This window comes from Polyodon spathula, chromosome 21, assembly GCF_017654505.1.
Source record: "Polyodon spathula isolate WHYD16114869_AA chromosome 21, ASM1765450v1, whole genome shotgun sequence".
Lineage (NCBI taxonomy): Eukaryota > Metazoa > Chordata > Actinopteri > Acipenseriformes > Polyodontidae > Polyodon > Polyodon spathula.
The window spans coordinates 24,009,074-24,026,779 of record NC_054554.1 but is presented as its reverse complement, the minus strand read 5'-3'; the positions used below and the strand labels follow the sequence as shown (position 1 = coordinate 24,026,779).

The window sequence follows — 17,706 nt, the reverse complement described above, 5'->3', positions numbered from 1 at the left end:
GCTTTAATATAAAATCCGTCTAAATCTGAACCGGCATATTCTGACTGGGTGAGGAAAACGCAGTTCCCTTTTCTGTCAAATAGATTTATAGTTGGAGTTTTTTTTTTCAGGGGTGGGGGTGTGGTGGGGGATTCATCGTTTACACGAAACCTTTCACCCAAACCCCTTTTGTCCTGTATCCCGCCTGCTCGAGTTCAAATGTAGTTTTAGCTGTGAATTTGTAATATACCAAATGAAATGCTCTATCCACCAGTGGCACGTATAAAACAAATGTTTGGTGCTTTTTTAATGTGATCTTTCTTGATTTTTAAACTCAATGCATTATGCAAATGTAATAATTTTTTGACGGTTAAGGCAATGTATTATTTGTGGCACAAGAGCTGGAAGAGATTGTTTTTCTTTTTGCACATCAGTAATTAAAAGCTTAAAACTAGAATTCTGGTTATTTTTCATACCTACACAAGATAACAAGTAATCTGTGGTCCCAAATAGTTGTCACAATTGCTTTCTCCCCTAATGACATGGCTCATTAACATTTGCATTTATCGAGAGTTTCCTGTTCTAAATAAAATAATAATTAAAAGAACATGCACATGGGGGGGATCAGGGGCACGATCTTGTTACTCTACTGATATGGTTTTAGATGCAATGACACTCGAAACCAGTTTACCATTTGTCATTCTTCAAGTAGTGGTAGAGGGTTATCATCTGTAAGTCCTGTTTATAGCTTGATAAAAAATGAAAAAGAGGATCTTGTACACCTACAGTATAGAACTAAGAAACAACCTAATTAAAAGCACCTAAAACACCTGAATGGAGAGTTGCCCATTCATACACCTTTTTTGAACGTGCAATACTCAAATTCAAGCTTTGATATTGAGCCCTTTGTTCAAGCAATGTTTGTTATGTACCGGAGAAAGAGGCTGCCTTCTTTTACTTTAAATGTTGGCAGGTTGAGGACTGGGCATTTATGTGCGTGTTTTTTGTAGAATACCCTTATGGAGTGGAATAGGGCACTCCAGGAGCAGTGTAGGTGTCCTGTTAGCTTGTCACCACCAAAGTCCCTGATAATAGTTACTTGCTCTGTAAACTCGTACTTGTGAATCTTACTGACTTCCTAACTGTGAGAAACTATTTTCCTAAGCCCCTTACTTAAACTTCTTGGACTATTTTAAGCGGTGTCTTTCAATGGCATGTCAGACATGCCGAAAGATTCTACTTAAACACTTTTGAGGCATTCAGAAATTGGCAGGTATGTCAGCCGTGCTTGCTGGCAAGCTTGTTGTCTGGCTTGCTGTACAGTACTGTAGGTCTTTTTGGAATCCTGTGTCTGTGGGATTGAAATGCACAGCAGGAAGGCTGCCAGTGTCTTTTTTTCTTTAGTTTTAAGAATAGATTTGGAAACTGAGTTTTGAACAGCCAGTGGAGATCCTTGAATACCACTCCATTCAGAAAGGCTTGACTTACTGTGCATACTCACAAAATGTAAAAACAGTTAGCTTTCCCAATTGTTGTTGCCAAAAATATCATGGTAATCCTATTTATTTGTGAGGGGAGCTGTGTTGGCAGTACCGTAAGAATAGCATAAAAATTATAACCGAGTTTCTTACTGACGTTCTATACCTGACTGTGTGTTTCTTTGTCAGTTGGATACTTGTCATACTTGTTTTGATATCTTGAGAAATGCATATTCAATTGTAATGGTTAACCCCGACAAATAAAAACGGCTGATGCAATCTAGCTGGAGTCCCTTTCTCTGTATAATGCTTTAAAATATTCAGCTGGAGCTTATCCCGGTAGGGTGTAGGCTGATTCAATTCCTTAGTCTTGGGAACAGCTTGTACAGTTTTTGTATTGACACCTGCAATGTGCATATCATTGGCAGGAATAGTGTAGATGTATGTACCGACAATTCAATTGATTGAACCACTAGTACATTTCTCTTAACCCATTGCAGCATGAATGTGTTCTCGTGGTATTCCGCATGCAATGAGCGAAGCTGGCACTGTCTTTGAATTTGTATCTTTCTTTGTAAGCTTAGGATATAGATCTGATTTAGATATAGTTCTGATTGGTGCTAATATTGTTTTATAATATGTGTTCTCATAACTATCCCAGCAAAACAAAAGTCATTTTTCAACCAGTTCTAAAAGCTGAATTTGTCAATTTGAGGTGGTTTATAAAAACAACCGCCAAGGACTGCAGCTGTAATTTCTGTCCCTTCTCAAGCTGTGATGCTACATAGAGATTTTCCATTTACTGACTTTGTGTGCGTGTATATTGATTGTTGGCAAGTAGACTGCCCTGTGGGGGTTACCAGATGTGACCTGAATCCATTGATTTGGTTGCTATTGAAAATGTAGTGATAATACCAACTGTTTCTATTTAGATATATTGTATAAAGTGTGGTCTATTTCGCTGATCTAACAAGTGGCAGGCAGATGTAAATGCTGTAGCTATTGGGTGATTAAAAATAGAGCTCTTTGTCTACTAGAGTTGAAAAACCCAGATTTTAAACAGTGTGGGGAGTCTTTTTTTTGTATTTATTTTTTTTTTTACTTCAGATCATCATTAGCACAGTTTTGTTTTTTCAACAAAAGCACATGTAATAAAGTTATGAAACCAGAACAACTGACATTTAATTTATGTACTTGTAGGTGGTCTTTAGTTGTTTATTATAATTTTTTAGAATAACACGGTGAATTCTTTGCAGAAAAACTAAATCTACTAAAATCGACAGAGTAACAAACTGTCCATTTGCCTTTAAAAGTATCAGCCATATGTTTAAACATTCAATCATATGCTGTACAGTGGTGCCAAGAATGAAGGCCCCTGTGATAGGGGGTTGTGGATAATTTCTGCTGACAGATTGGGACAGACATCGAAGTGATGTTGAAGGTGCTGCTCAGGGTCTGTTCTGCTCCGTGAGGGTGTGTCAGTGGCTCCCTTATGAAGCGAGACCGGGACACGTCCAATCCCCAAGTGGGATTCCTTGTAAACAAACTTTGCTGGCAGCGTGTCTCAGGCTGAGCGTCTTACTCTCTTATAACTATTTATAATAATAAACAATAAAAACAAGCAAAATACACATGTAACTATATACTGTACACACACATGTGCAGGGCCTCAGCCTTGACACAGGCCCATTCACACCTTTCTTGGAGTTATTTTGAAAGCAAATGTGAATGCTTGGAACGAACTCGCTCCCAGAATTGGATTGGTGCATGCAAACTGAGTTTGGTTTGTTTGTTCTAGTGCCATTTTAAAATCAAGTTCAGTAAAATGTGGAAGTGAATAAATTCTATTGCATTGAAGTGTGACGTGAATGAAAAATAAACGGGTTCTTCAGTTTTTATTCCAAAGAAACAATATTTAAAGGTCCAATTTTCTTGAACATCTGTATCAGTTTTTTATTTTATTTTTTTATTTTAGTAGTCCCTAAGGGAAAACTAACTTTAACCAAAGAAATATTTTAATTACCCTAATTATCTCAGTGTGCAAAAAGGTTTGAGGTACTTTCCCTATGTGATTTTTCTGCCTGATGGAGGAGAGAAAATAAACACTTTCTAAAAGCTTTTTGTTGTCTAACCTTTTAAAATTAGATAGCTTAAGCCAAAAAAAGTAGCAGTCCAGTTTCTTCTAAATTGGACTGCCACCAACACTTTTGCCACTGTCTAATTTGAAACAGTTTTGTAAAGCTAATGCACAGCTGAGCTGTGGCCTTTTAGAAGAAACGAAAAATGAAATCATATCCGTTCTCTCCATTGGTGTGCTGTGCAACGGTTGGTTAGGAGATGATTGAAAAGCTGATGAATGTGAACAGAGCTCTGTAGCCTTGTCATTTTTGATTGGGTGTGCAGTAAAGAGTTCCAGAAAAACTGCCCCTGAGGTTATAAACGCTCATTAATTTCAACAGCAGTGTTCTGGCGCTAACCGCAGTTCAGAAAATTGCTTTATTGTTTCTTTTGTTTGCTCAACCTTATCCATTTAGGGTTTTGTTTTTCCCCAATGTACCAGTTATATTTACAATGAGAATTACTTTGAATATTAGTTGACAGATATTCTACACCACTGGAATATTTGATTGAATTGAGAGTGTGGAACATGGTTATAGATAGGTTTTCTGATTTTAGGTTATAACCAATAAAATTAAGCTGGTTTTTATCCTTTAAGCATTGAAAGAACACTTGAGGCAACTGCTTTTTTGTGTTGACAAATAGTACCCCTATTCGTTATTTGAATTGCCCTCAGGATGCCTCAGCTCATCAAAACCAGAGTCAAACCCAAATGTTTTCATATGGTATAAAAATAAAAGCTACAGTAAACACAGATTTTTGTCCATCTGCAAAAAAAAGAGAACAAAAAAACAGAAAAAGGGAATAGATAGACACTGAAAAACAGCCCTTTTACGAAGCAGCACTGTTATGTGCTGACTGAATAATTTGGCTATCGAATTGAGTCCTGAACTTTAGGGTTTAGAAATATGTGCAGGTGGACCTGATTAAACGCCTACAGAGAAAAATATTTATCAAAGCTTTAGCCTTAACAAATAACATGTTTGTGACAACATGTTTCTAAAATGAATAACATTTTAATTAATTTTAACACAGAATGTAACATGATCATGAGAACTTGTCATATGTACATTTTAGTGATGAAGACAAACAATTTTGTGTCAACACAGATATAAAGAACACCAATTCTTTCATTTACTAGAGCATGAATCGGCCCAGACTTACACTGTGTTAAAACTGATCTACTGTATCTTACACTAATAGAAACCAAAGCCTGAATACTGACTGTGTCCACTGAAAATATCTTTTGGATAAATGTTGTTTTTTACCTCCATTTTGTCAGTTTTTCCATGTGGTCTTGTGCTTACAGCTAGCAGAAACCAGAAACGATATAGTGACAAAGAAACTCCTAATACACAATTTAAAAGAGCAGAACTTAAGTGAATCTAAGAAGTGAGCCTTAAAAACCACTCAGCCCATCAATGCTCTTATGAAAGGCAAATTACATTATATCAAGGATTTTAAGATTAGAAAAATAACTCAAACTAAAAGGCTATTAACACTCAGCGTTCCCTCTGAGCTTTTTCGATACTGATAAACTTGCCAATTTGACTGAGAAAGGGTACATTATCAGTGAGAAACCTTTGGCCCTTTTAATATATTGCTGTATTATACAATTTTGTTGTATTGTTGCCGTCTTATTTGCTTTCTTATTCTCTGTGTTTACGACTGGCATTATGATATATAATGGTATTGACTCGTACATGAATTGCAGCAAAACTTTATGAGTACTATCACACCATCATATAAGTAATCAGTCTTACCGAAAGCTTTTTTTTTTTCTTCGTTGAGTTTGTTTGTTGAGTTTCAGCAGAGACATTGAGTGAAGTGTTATGATGAAAAAATAATGGACATGGTATGTCTTCTTCAATTATTATTTACTTTTAATGTGTTTTTTTGACTAATGTGTGATTTACATTTTTACCAGTTTCAAAATGCTTGAGATGATTTCTGAAGTGGTTGTTTTTTAAAAAGGAAATAAAACAAAAAACGTCAAAGTGTGAGTATTGTGATTTTTATTTATGTTTACTGGAATATTAATTCTCAAACTGAACGCAGTATGGATTCAAGAAAATGCATGCACATGAGTTAGGGAGTGGTTAACATGTAGAAAACAAAGCATTGATTAGAGGATAAACCTAAAAATGGAGTGAGGTAACAACTAGTGGAGTACCACTGGGATCAGTATTAGGTCCTCTACTTTTCCTTATCTACATTAATGACTTAGATTCTGGTATAGTAAGCAAACTTGTTAAATTTGCAGACAACACAAAAATAGGAGAAGTGGCAAACACTGTTGCAGCAGCAGAGGTCATCCAAAATGATCTAGACAGCATTCAGAACTGGGCAGACACATGGCAAATTACATTTAATAAAGAAAAGTGTAAGGTACTGCACGCAGGCAATAAAAATGTGTGTTATAAATATCATATGGGAGATACTGAAATTGAAGAAGGAATCTATGAAAAAGACTCAGAAATGTCTTCATCTAGATAATGTGAGGAAGCTATAAAAAAGGCCAACAAAATGCTCGGATACATTGTGAAAAGTGTTGAATTTAAATCAAGGGAAGTGATGTTAAAACTTTACAGTGCATTAGTAAGACCCCTTTGCTGCTCTAGAAAGAGTGCAAAGGTGGTAGTAGTGCATTTGTTGTGTAAAACTGTTTTTTATGGGTAAGATAAACATTATGCATAAATTATGTTGCCCTGCGATGGACTAGCGTCCGGTCCGGGTGTAGTCTCGTTTTGCAGCCTATGTCTGCCGGGTAAGGCTCTGGCTTACCGCGACCCTCTACAGGATTAGGTGGTTACAGATAATGGATGGATGGAAAACTGCAGCACATCCCTGTCACGGTCGCTTGCATCACTGCTTTAAGCAACAGATGATAAAAAAAGCTACCTAAAAAGTTGTTATTCAGTGCAGATGAATAACACTTTTGTTGGTAACACTTTAAAATAGGTGTCTGTTCATGAATATTTCATGTGTATTTAGGGAAATGTTATGAAGTCGTGAGAAGTATGTCATGAACTCATGCTTGTGAATTCAATAGGAATTTAATTTGAAATCAGTAGGAAATCACATGTTAGTTACATTGGAATAACAGACACTAGTTTTAAAGTGTTTGGCTGTTTAAGTAACTATCATTACGAAATCATTCATAACAGTGACTAGTATGGCAGCAAAGAGTCAGTGCTCGTCAACACATTGCTCTCGGCTTGATGGAGTTTCATATAATGTCATGTGTCCATAATTGTAGATACACTGAAGGCAAGAGGAGTGACAGGGCTAGCAGAAAGAGTAAAGCAAGGTATTAAACTAATCCGGATGTCTTGCAAAAGTTCAGGATGTTGAGTATACCCCTGTGGAAATGCAATTATTTGGCCACTCTATTTCAGAGAGCATGCTGTGTAATGGGACTGTAACCCACACCTTGACAGCATCTTTGTATTGATACTGACATGAGATATTGCTCGAGTAATGAAAAGAACCCTATTGAAAATGTCTTTGAAAGTCGACTTTCAGAATTTCCACACAACGTGGAATTAAATGGGGAGAAATTCACACTCAGGTTTGCCAACCTGCTAGCAAATACGTACTTGGTCACTGCATTGCATATTGCAGGGCACGATTTCACTTGGGAGAAGGATGATGACTTGCCAGAGACAGTCATATCAAGAAACGCAGAAGTCAAGGTATGCCCTCACGCAGTGCTCTACACAAAGGATTAATGTTTCGCCAGTTCAGTATTCCCATTTCCAGTCAATGCAGATCTGGGGTCAATTACAACTAGTGAAGAATATGTCTCAAAGGGGTGTGCTGAAAGATATCTATGTTCTCAGAGCAAAAGTGTTGAGGGGAAAAATGTTGAGGGGCAGACTTTGGTTGCTGTTGAAATAAAGAGAGGTTTACAGCAGGTTAGATCTGAATGAAACTAATTGTGTATTTCTTCAAGTAATTGTTTAATTAGTCTAATGTTTCTTTCACCTGTTTAAAATTATTGAATAATTTTGTTATTAATTTGAAAAATACATTTTATAATTCATACCATTATGCTAAAGAAAATTGTGGAAGTTATTTATCTAGGTATATATTTTGACTCATGAAAAGTATGTTTCATTCTAAATTGTCCAAACATTATTAAAGTCTACGCAGGTCTGCGCAAGCACAGCAGGACGTTAAAGGTGCGTTTTTTTCTGTTTTTTTTTCAACGGAACAAGTAGCGATATATATTACAACAGTACAGGAGGGGAAATTTTGCCGAAACTAATAGGATTAAAACGTAAAAAAACAACATTGCTACATCTGCGCAACCTACTTAGAGACAATTTGTAATACAACGATGACTCACCTTACCTCTCAAAGTAATCATTTTTCAATGCAGGTCAGGCCTGTTCTGTGGGAAATGCGATCCCCTGGAATCAGCTCCTGCCCCTCCACTTCAATTTCACTGGACCCAGTTGCTTTCTTTTGTTTGCCTATTCCATGCTCCACTGCTCTTTTACCATACTACACTTTGCCAGTTTGCCAATGATTTGAAGTTTGTTTTCTGTCAGACGCCATTGAGGCACTGCCCTAATAATACAAACACTGCGCATGTAAAAAAAAAAAAAAAAAAACAAAACAAAAAAAAAACAGCACAAACAAATTACACATGACACAATTCCATTATTGTAAGGGGGCTGAGCGACATCACTCCCCTAAAAAATAATCGTTAATATTGTAGCAATCTCTGTCCCCACAAGCAGATGCATCCCACAGGGCGAGGCAATCCACACACATACGGAGGGCGGGCGCGAACCCGGGACTTCTCACACTAAAGCATAGCACCGATACCACTGTACAAAAGAGCAGGCTCCTTTGCAAGGAGCGCATATCGGGCTTATGTCTTTGTGTGTGATTACGTCACCTACCAGCCCTGCTGATTCCTTCCCCCGTGCACGCTACACTATCTTAAAAACCATAGCAGCAGAAACGTAGCACAAACGAATGAGACAAGTTTGGTTAAATTGGATAAAGGTGGTTCACCTACTGGATCTTTAGTTACTTGATAGACAGCCAGCATAGATGAGCCAGAACCAGTGTATGTACCCAAAGAGATTGGTTCGAGATCTAGCACTGTCATTGACCATCATAAAGCCAATGCATTATATAAACGCCTTCAATAACGGCTCGCTAAACCTGATCGTTCCTTTCAAGCTCTCTTGTCAGTTTTGAATTCCACCCGAAAAGTAAAAGTTTGTGTATGAAAAGCGGTAGCATCTTTTTTAAAATAAGTGTGCTATGACAATTGGGAGAGTAAAGGCAGTCTGTTATGTGAAAGCCTGGATAACCTTTGCATTGTGTAGTCATGTAGCAGGAGGTTTTCAGAACTGTGGTTGGGAGGTACGAGGTGGCATTGTGGCTTTTTGTTACTCCCTCCAGTAAGCACCTTCAGTTTAACTCTCCAAAGATATTATGGTCTATTGGCCTCAGTGACTCAATATATTTAAGACCCATCTTGACACTTTTTTTTAGCTACTTTTTACTTATTTCTGAAGATTTTAAATCAAGTGTCATGACTCTCCCTCAGTATTTATTACTAACAATCTTTTACATTTAATTCAGTAAATGACATGTATGTTGACTATACCACTAGTATTAATAAGCCTTGGTAATAGTGGAAGCCTTGGTTTGCCTGTGGTGGAACAGATTGTTCTCCTGAATATGTGGAACAGGTAAAGCTTATTGCTTTTTTTTCGCCGCCTTGTCTGTGCTGCTGCATTTGGCGAGATCTCAGTTCTCCTTCCCAGCTCCCAAGTAAAATGACATAAGGGATAGATGTTCTGGACTATCAATATTTGGGAAAATTGTGGGTGATCAGTTTCATTCAGTCTCCATTATCAGGCGTTGCTGTATGAGAGTATTTTTCTGATACAGCATTGTTTGCTTGTTGTTGTCAGAGATTGTCTATATATTGAACATTGAACTGGAGAGTGAAAAAGGGGTTGATATTAACATTAGACACGATGGGAACCTTGGCTAGCTGATCTGTCAAGAGTACCACGTTTCATTTTCATCAAAAAATATGTTTTTATTTTTAAGGTGCTTAAAAGCTACGACATATATCTCCACATGGAAACGAAGGGATAATTAAATTCTTACCTAAATTATACTCCCACAGTGGGGACTGTACACAGCAACACAGTCAAGGTTACGTTTTTGTAAAGCTGCTCCCTGACAGCAGATTCTTCCTCTGAAACTTTCAGAAACTGCTCTTGGGTTGTGCTGAGTGAAAGACGTGCTGCTGCTCCATTGTGCTTTTGCTGAATGGCCCTTTGGCTTGCAAAAAGGTTGAAGGGCTGATTCTCTCTGCTTTGCATTATAAGAGCTTGGCATTTTTGAAACAGGTAGGTTTAAATAATGTTAAACTTTTTTTTAGAATTTTTTTTCTTTTTTTTTATTTCTTGTTGCCATCGGAACAAAGTGATGCTGGCCCATTGACTCTTCCTATAAATGTAGCTTAATGAAACCCCTCTTCACCTATCCTTTTCTTGCAAGGTTATTTTGCTTTATCAAAAGTTTTCTCAGAAAGCTTTGTACCTGCGTCACAAGAGTTATCTGGGGTCAGTTAAAAAGGTCTTTGTGTCATATGTCAAAATCTGCCCAGATACTGTGACGTATCAGGCAATGACATTGTTTAGTTTCGTTTAGTTTAGTTTGTTTGCTTGTCTGGAAGCAGCTTCTATGTAAAATATGCTGAATATTTTTCTGTATGCACCAGCATTGGGTGGGATGTGTATTTGTTACACTTCTATAGCAATAGCTTCTATAGCAAGACAGATGATTTATGTTGGTAAGGATTCCTCATGGTCCTTTTAAAGTCTGCAGGCATGGAGGTACAACAGAAAAAAGTGCCTTGTTTTCCCTAGTGGTTCACTTAGGAATGGCTCTACTGTGCAAACTGTAGAGTGGGTCATGCAACTAGGAGCTCACTGGAATAAATCCTGGATGCGCTGAGTTGCCTAACGTGACAACAGGCCAAGAAACTCCCAGGGATAGTTCGCTTCAGCGACCCCTATTGGGGCCAGGTGGAGGCTTGCATGGCTGGCTTCAGCGTCAGGGTTTTGTAACATTAGTTATGCTTGATAGCGGTAATGCCATCTCCTGTTGATCCTCGGTCCTCCTAATTGATAAGTAGGACATGCGAATTGGCTTTTCAAAATGCAATAGAAAAAAGTGATGCTTAAAGTTTTTCTCTCACGCACTGTTTCTTTTCCTGTTTTTTTGTGTTGTTTATAACAAGGCCATACCACTGCTTTCTCCCACAACAGAGGAGGGACTGAAAGTGATTTGCTATTGCCAAACTAAGTTCAGACAAATCCGGGACAAGTAGGCTGTATAAAGAAAGTGAACAAAACATCTCTCTAGCATATTTTGTTTTACCTTGAGATAACTGTCAGGAATACTAGATAATCTCTAATAATTTTACAGTATAATAAATAATTAAGAATTGAATGATCAAATGATTATTGTTTCAACTGTGAACCCATTGTGCACCAAAAAACCTTTTTCAAAGCATGTTTGTTTTGTAAAACTTTAAAGCAAAGTAAAACATAAAAGGGTTTTTGGTTTTCATTTGGTTTCCGGCATAAGGGTGGGGATGAAAAAAGCAGAATGAAACTAATATAGAATGATATGCAGAACTGGACAGAATTAAGGATTACAATATTTATTGGCAAAAAGGACATTATGCACTGTTGGTTGATCGTTTGGTGTTTTTCGTTTTTTTAAATGTAATTCTTTATTCAATAAAAAATAGGACTAAAAATTATAATTTCAAACGTGGTGTGTTTGGGCAAAAGTCTACCTTGTAGGCCCTTGTTTAGAATAGTTAAGCACATGCACACTTTTGTTCTTGGACTGGTAGTAGCACTAAAATTGGTGGAAGGTAAACATTTCAGTTTGATATCCAGGATCTGAAACAGGAACACACATCAGTGACACATCAAACACAAGGCCTGGTTTTAATTTGCATTATATTGCTAACACTTACCTTGTGCTGCCCAGAGGGGTTTGTGACTAAAGTAAATAAACAGGCACAGTAGGAATTCCTAACCAGCTTATATCCCAGAGAAAAAGCAAAAGGGGTAAAAAAGCTGCTTAATTTAATCTTCTGTAAATTCAACATGTTTGATTTGATTTAGTAAAGCTGTAAACAATTGCTGGTAGTGTTGGAAAGTTTTTTTTTTCTTTCTGTGAAAGCTGTAGCATTGATGTTTTTTTCTTCACCACTGTCTCATGTTTTTTTTTTAGAATCTCTGGTTTAGATAGTGAGCTGGATTTCTCTCAAGTAGAGCAACGTTCTTTTGTTCTTTTGCAGTTGCACATAGCCTGGCTTACATGCTTTTTATGTTTTCCACATTTAAATGGGGTTTTATGTCACCCAAGTTTTAAAAATCTATGAAATAATTATTCTCATTTTTGTGTTTAAAATGAATTAGAAATTAATTATTTTAACATTCAAAATGCATGGAGTTGGACATGCAAATTAGGATGAATGTGCATTTAATGAATGCATTTACAATGTAAATGATTCATTAGCCTAAACAAAAAAACATATTTTGTATGTTCATGGTGCACAATAAGATCCCCCCCCCCCCCCCCCCCCCCCCGTTTTCTTTGTATTTGGATTGCAGAATCTTGTTGAACTCCTTTTTCCTCCCTCTTCATTTTACCTTACAATTGTTACTCTGTTCAGATCACTCTCTGTCTGCCCTTTCAATTTAGAGACAGTCTGAAGATCTCTATCAGGTCCATCTCTCTACACACGGCAGCATACTTAGTCCTTTTAGTGGCAGGTGCCACTGTAATAATAATTATTGCCAGAAGTTGCACCAATGAAATCTTTCAAATGACATTGTAGGGTTTTTTTTTTTTTTTTTTTGTCTTAGCTCATTTAAAATATTTTGCCAAATTCTCTGAGGAAACAACAACATGTACAAAATGAAGATACCAGGTCCATATATGAGTATCACTTCTTGTTTCTATTATATGACACATCAAACAGCCCCTAACTGATTTGAAACAAAATTAAACTGGATCTCATGAAGAAAAAATGCTCCAGAATCCGACACTTATTTCGAAATGTTTTTAATAAGACACACATGCTAATGACTCATAAAATCTGCCAACTCATTTTGGCCAGGACTCCCTGATTCCTCAGGTTTGTGGGGGGGGCGGGGGGGGATATCAGAATACTAGAAAAAAAACATAATTCCTCAGTGAGGCATTTTATTGAAGGACTGTGGCTTAAACACTCACACAAGTCCAGCTGTTTCCACAAAGGAATTCAAATCTGGATTTGAATAGGCTAGTGTGACCTCCTTCAGAGATGATGAATAATGTTGATCAAGAGATAAAGCATCTTAAAAAGTGGGATTTTTTTTTTTTCGAACACAGGCAAATGATGTTATCTACATCGTATGAGAGTGATTCAGAACTATTGCTTACTTACGTCCTCCTGCAGTTTTATTTTGTGTTTGTATTTACGTTTTCAAATGAAACTTTGTATGGTTAAGATTGTGATGAATATGCAGGGTTTGTACATGATGTAGTTTGTGCAAACTTTCAAATTCCAGTAGTGGTCAATGCTGAAGCCGGTTCTTGAGGTAAAACATGGTTAAAAAGGGACTTTCCACTGTACTTGTGTCATGTGACTGCTATCTATAGTAAAAATGGCTTTGACAATGTTATTTCTGTAGACCGGTGCAATAGTGTTTTACTTTGTCATTGGTTTCTTTTAGTCTTTCAACACTGCAATTCACTCCATTCAAAACTGCAGGGTGTACAGATAAATCAGATAAATACAGATAAATCCACTCAAAACAGCAGTAAACTAACCTTGTGCGTACAAAGATATATAAATGCCCCATTTTTACAGTATAAATCAATGAAACTCAATCATACGGTCTAATCAGTTATTTTTCTGTAAAATTATTTAGCTCTAAAAGAGTTAATTGCCAGCTTTCTCAAGAAACCCTGAAGTGTTCCAATTCCCATGTACCGTTCAGTCAAGGGCAAACCTACAAGTTGAAAAGTATGGGTATTCTAATGCAAAACAATTGCAGAATGATGGTAAGTAATACCGGTTAATAATGGTGAACACATTTAAGTTAACATTCTATCTTTATAGCCCCAGAATCCTATGGTTCCCACCTTGTTCTCCCACATTTGTCACAGAATGAATGTGTCTGTGCACCACGCTGAATCTTGAAAGGCGCATTCTGCTCTTAGTTAAATAAGACCAAAGAGTGTAGGTCATCTGAAAGCTCAGATTAAGATTTATTTGTTTAATGTTATTTTTATTTCAAGTTTGCCAAAAAAAACTCCAGCATAGCCAAGGCTACAGCGAACCTCCTCAGTAGCAGACAAAATCTGCTTCAATGTCTTGAACTGTGAGACTCAAAAACATTTGGATAGGTTTCACCTGAATAAAGAATGGGGCAGGAGACCTTTTGATATGGAATTACCTCAAAGCAAACAAAGACATCATTGTAACACTTAAGTCTCAAGCTCTGGAAAACTTACCCAGAGAGGGTCTGAGATTTTGTTAATCAGAATCAGAATGCAGACTGAATTATTTTCTTTGTTAGAAATTCTATCCATGGATTTCATATATACAGTCCAGAATAGTCTTTACTGTAGACTGCATTGTGCGCAAAGGGGAAGCAAACTGTGGTACAGGCTTGCGATTTTCTAAAGCTGCTTAGTGCTGTGCTTGTGACATAATAAAAAAAGAAAGAAATAAAGAAAAGAGAAAATCGGCAAGAAGAAAACAATATCCTACAGTAGGCTGTGCTTGACGTGGTCGGAACTCAGATAGGTTCAGGGTTGTGATCCTGCTAGGCAGGCGAATGAACAGAAAACACTTTCAGACGGTGAAATGAGTAAGGTTGCCAACAAAATGCTTGGTGCAGGACTGGCATACACATATGCAAATTGAGTTGTGACTGCAGCTGGAACAGACTGGCACTACATTAGGCACTTGGATATTGATCCTACTGCCAAAGAAGCTGCTTGATCAGTGCACTGGAGCTGACATTTTGAAAAGAGCTCTGAAACAGACTTTAAAGTTGGAAGTGTAAAAAGTTATCAGGATGATAACAATGAAAAGAAAAATTATAGATATTTTATTTAGCATGCAACGCTATATTTTTTTCTGGAACCCTGCTACTTACTCTTTAAGAAAGTGATAAACTATGCCTTGTTTTGCATGTCAATTTATAATCCCAGGATTTCAGAGTGATACAAAAAGATACTGTAAAAACACAATTAGGATTTTGCATTAGCATAGGAGGTTACAAAATCATGTGCAGGAAGACACTTTATGATTTAGGCCTATCAACATACACAGCCAGTCGTTATATGTTTTGGCAGTAAGCATGTTCAGCAAATATATACCATATTTGATGGGACAATGTATGTTGGTAATGTATAAGGAGTTAATAGAAGGTCCTGGGTTAATAGAATTTACAGCACTACCACTTTTTTCTACTGTAGATGTCTGCCAGACTACATGTAACTCTATGAAATGCTGTGTGCCTCAACATGCAATATACATGTGTTTCCCAAGGTATTAAGGGCTTGTTTCTCCATTAAATGTTAAATTATAATTGCATGATCTGACAACACAAAGGAAGTAAATCCGATGACAGGCGGATACTTGATGACTCTAGCAAATACAAGTCCCTTCTTGACAGAGATCATGTTTTATATCAGCGCTTTTATGAAGAGAATCATCTGGATTTAGCAGACAAATTGGGAGTTAAATAGACAGTAGGCTGCATTTGCAGGATAAAGTCCTTGAGGTTGGGTTTACTGTGACTATCTGGGTTTTGTCACTCACAATTTCAGTAGGAAGGAACAGGACACAGTGGGGTGCTATTATGAGGTTTTTTATCACCACAAAATGTACATGTGAAGTCTATGGCAGGACAAGGGATTTAATGGTCTAGTACCAAGAAAGGCTGCCTGGGTCAACTGCCCATATTAAATTATTATTGCGATTTGTAATAGGGATGATGAAGTTCTTGCTTTGACCAGAAAGACAGCTCAGAGCATTTTGGTACCTTGACACATAAAGGTACAACTCTACTGTTTAAGCCACCTATTGTACTTTGTCATTGGTAACTCAAGATGGTTTCATTTGAATTGCTACATATAATGTTGACTGAAAAAACATCTGCACCTGCCAGAAAATTCAAAAATTGCAAACAATTCAGCAACTTCCTGAAATGTAGATTACAATTTATGAATACAGCCCCAAGTGTTGTTTTGACCAAAATGCAAAGTGTCCTTGGAATGACGGACTGCCTTTGTTTTTTCTTTTAACAGGTGTTAATGTTGCAAATGAAAAAACTTGCTGGGTGACATGTTCTAAGCCATTAACTCATTCGGCGAAACTTTGACTTATGCTGTCATGAAGAGAATGTGCTATTGTTTAGCATTCGGGTTTGGGTGTTTTTTTTTAAACTTTAGGTGGCCAGTAACCTCAGTGACGCTGAATAACAAAAAAAGTCACCAACCATAATAGGTTTTACCCTGGCTTTTCTACTCTCCTTTAAGCATTCAGTTGATACCCGTTAAGCCATTTGTGTATCTCAGTCACAACTGAGAAACGTGTTAATAGTAAAATTGATTTAATTTGTTGTTTTTTTTTTTCTGTGAAACAACTAAATTGGCTTTTAAATTGACCAAACCTTAATTTTTGATTAACAAGCAGAACGTACAAACAAGAACGCAACATGTTAATAAGCAACTGATCTTTATTAAAGCTAGAATGAAAAATAAAATATTTTATGTTGGATATACTTTATTATAATCGTTCTACGTGACTGTATTTACATTAATAAAGAGGAGTAGCTTTTTCTTTACAATGAAAAAGTAAGACTTACAATGTAAAAGCCCATTTAGTTGTTTCATTCAAACCCCCTGTATATTAAATCAATTTTACTATTAACATGTTTCTCAGTTGTGACTGAGATACATGAATGGCTGAACGTGTATCATTTTAATTTTTTAAGAAGAGTAGAAAAGTTGGTGGAAAACACAGAAAATCAGAAGCCCTAAATATAGTACTTTAGGGTTTTTACGCTGTATATTTTTTGCAGTTTTCTGGAATACTAGAATAATGTAAAATACCCAAAGGATGTAGGAAAAAGTGTTGTTAAAAATTAATGTTTTTATACAAGACCGCCATTCCAGTGCATCAGTACAACATAAAAAATAGTCCAACAGCACTATGACTGGGTCCAATTAACGTTCTTGAAGTCATTCAATTATTATTCTGGAACTGGAAACTGCTAGAGACTGGAAAATGTTGGCAGGTGTTGGACAATGGCTTATTTTTCCACCTGAGATTGCCAAAACTAACATTCGACCTGATATTGTCTTATGGTCTGGATCAGCATGCCTTGTTCACCTGGTAAATTTAACAGTGCCATGGGAGGATGAGGCGTATGAAAGGAAGAAACTTTGGTACGCTCAGCTAGCTGCTGAAGCAGAACAGCAAGGTTGAAGAGTCCAAGTTTACCCAGTGGTGGTGGGTTGTCAACCTGGTTTCTCAGAGACATCGGATTCAGTGGTCAAGAGTTGTGACACATAGTGAAGAACTTATCTGAAGCAGCAGAGAGGAGTAGCAACTGGCTCTGGTTGAGACAAAAATATTGTGGTTGGGGACCTCAAGCACAGTAGAAATAAAAAAAAAACTTGATGTAAAGGAAGGTAAGTAAGCTGGGCTGAGCTGAGTGGGGGATGGAGGAGGGTAATGCTAGGATGCCAGAATCACTGTTGAGTCCTCTTAAGGTGTTGTGGGCTAGTCGACTAAACACCAAGGATGGAAGGTGCCCATTTGAAGACCCCAGAGTAGTACCCTACTCGGCTCAGTCCAGATGGTTGTCATGCTGATGCGTTAGGGATTGATGTGATTGATCCCTGGAGCCAGCATTGCAGCCGCTGTGTGTGCTGATGCGCCAGGGAGGCAAAATAGGCTGATCCCTGGAGCCAGCATTACACTTCAGCCATCAGCATCAGGCAGAAGGATATCTACATGATCAGATGGAAGGAAACGCAGATGGATCATATAAGTTTA

The 17,706-nt window shown here is 37.3% G+C and overlaps 1 protein-coding gene across 6 annotated transcripts in view; it reads left to right on the top strand.

Moving 5' to 3' along the window:
- b3gntl1 (UDP-GlcNAc:betaGal beta-1,3-N-acetylglucosaminyltransferase-like 1) overlaps positions 1 to 17,706 on the top strand; it is a 112,806-nt gene that overhangs the window by 63,531 nt on the left and 31,569 nt on the right. Inside the window, exon 1 of one of the 6 annotated variants that reach the window (XM_041221261.1) lies at positions 9,827 to 9,964. The exons of the other annotated variants lie outside the window; for them this stretch is intronic. The gene's annotated coding sequence lies outside the window, so the exon portion shown is untranslated. Of the gene's footprint in view, positions 1 to 9,826; positions 9,965 to 17,706 lie in introns of those variants that run through there. 6 annotated transcript variants of the gene reach the window in all.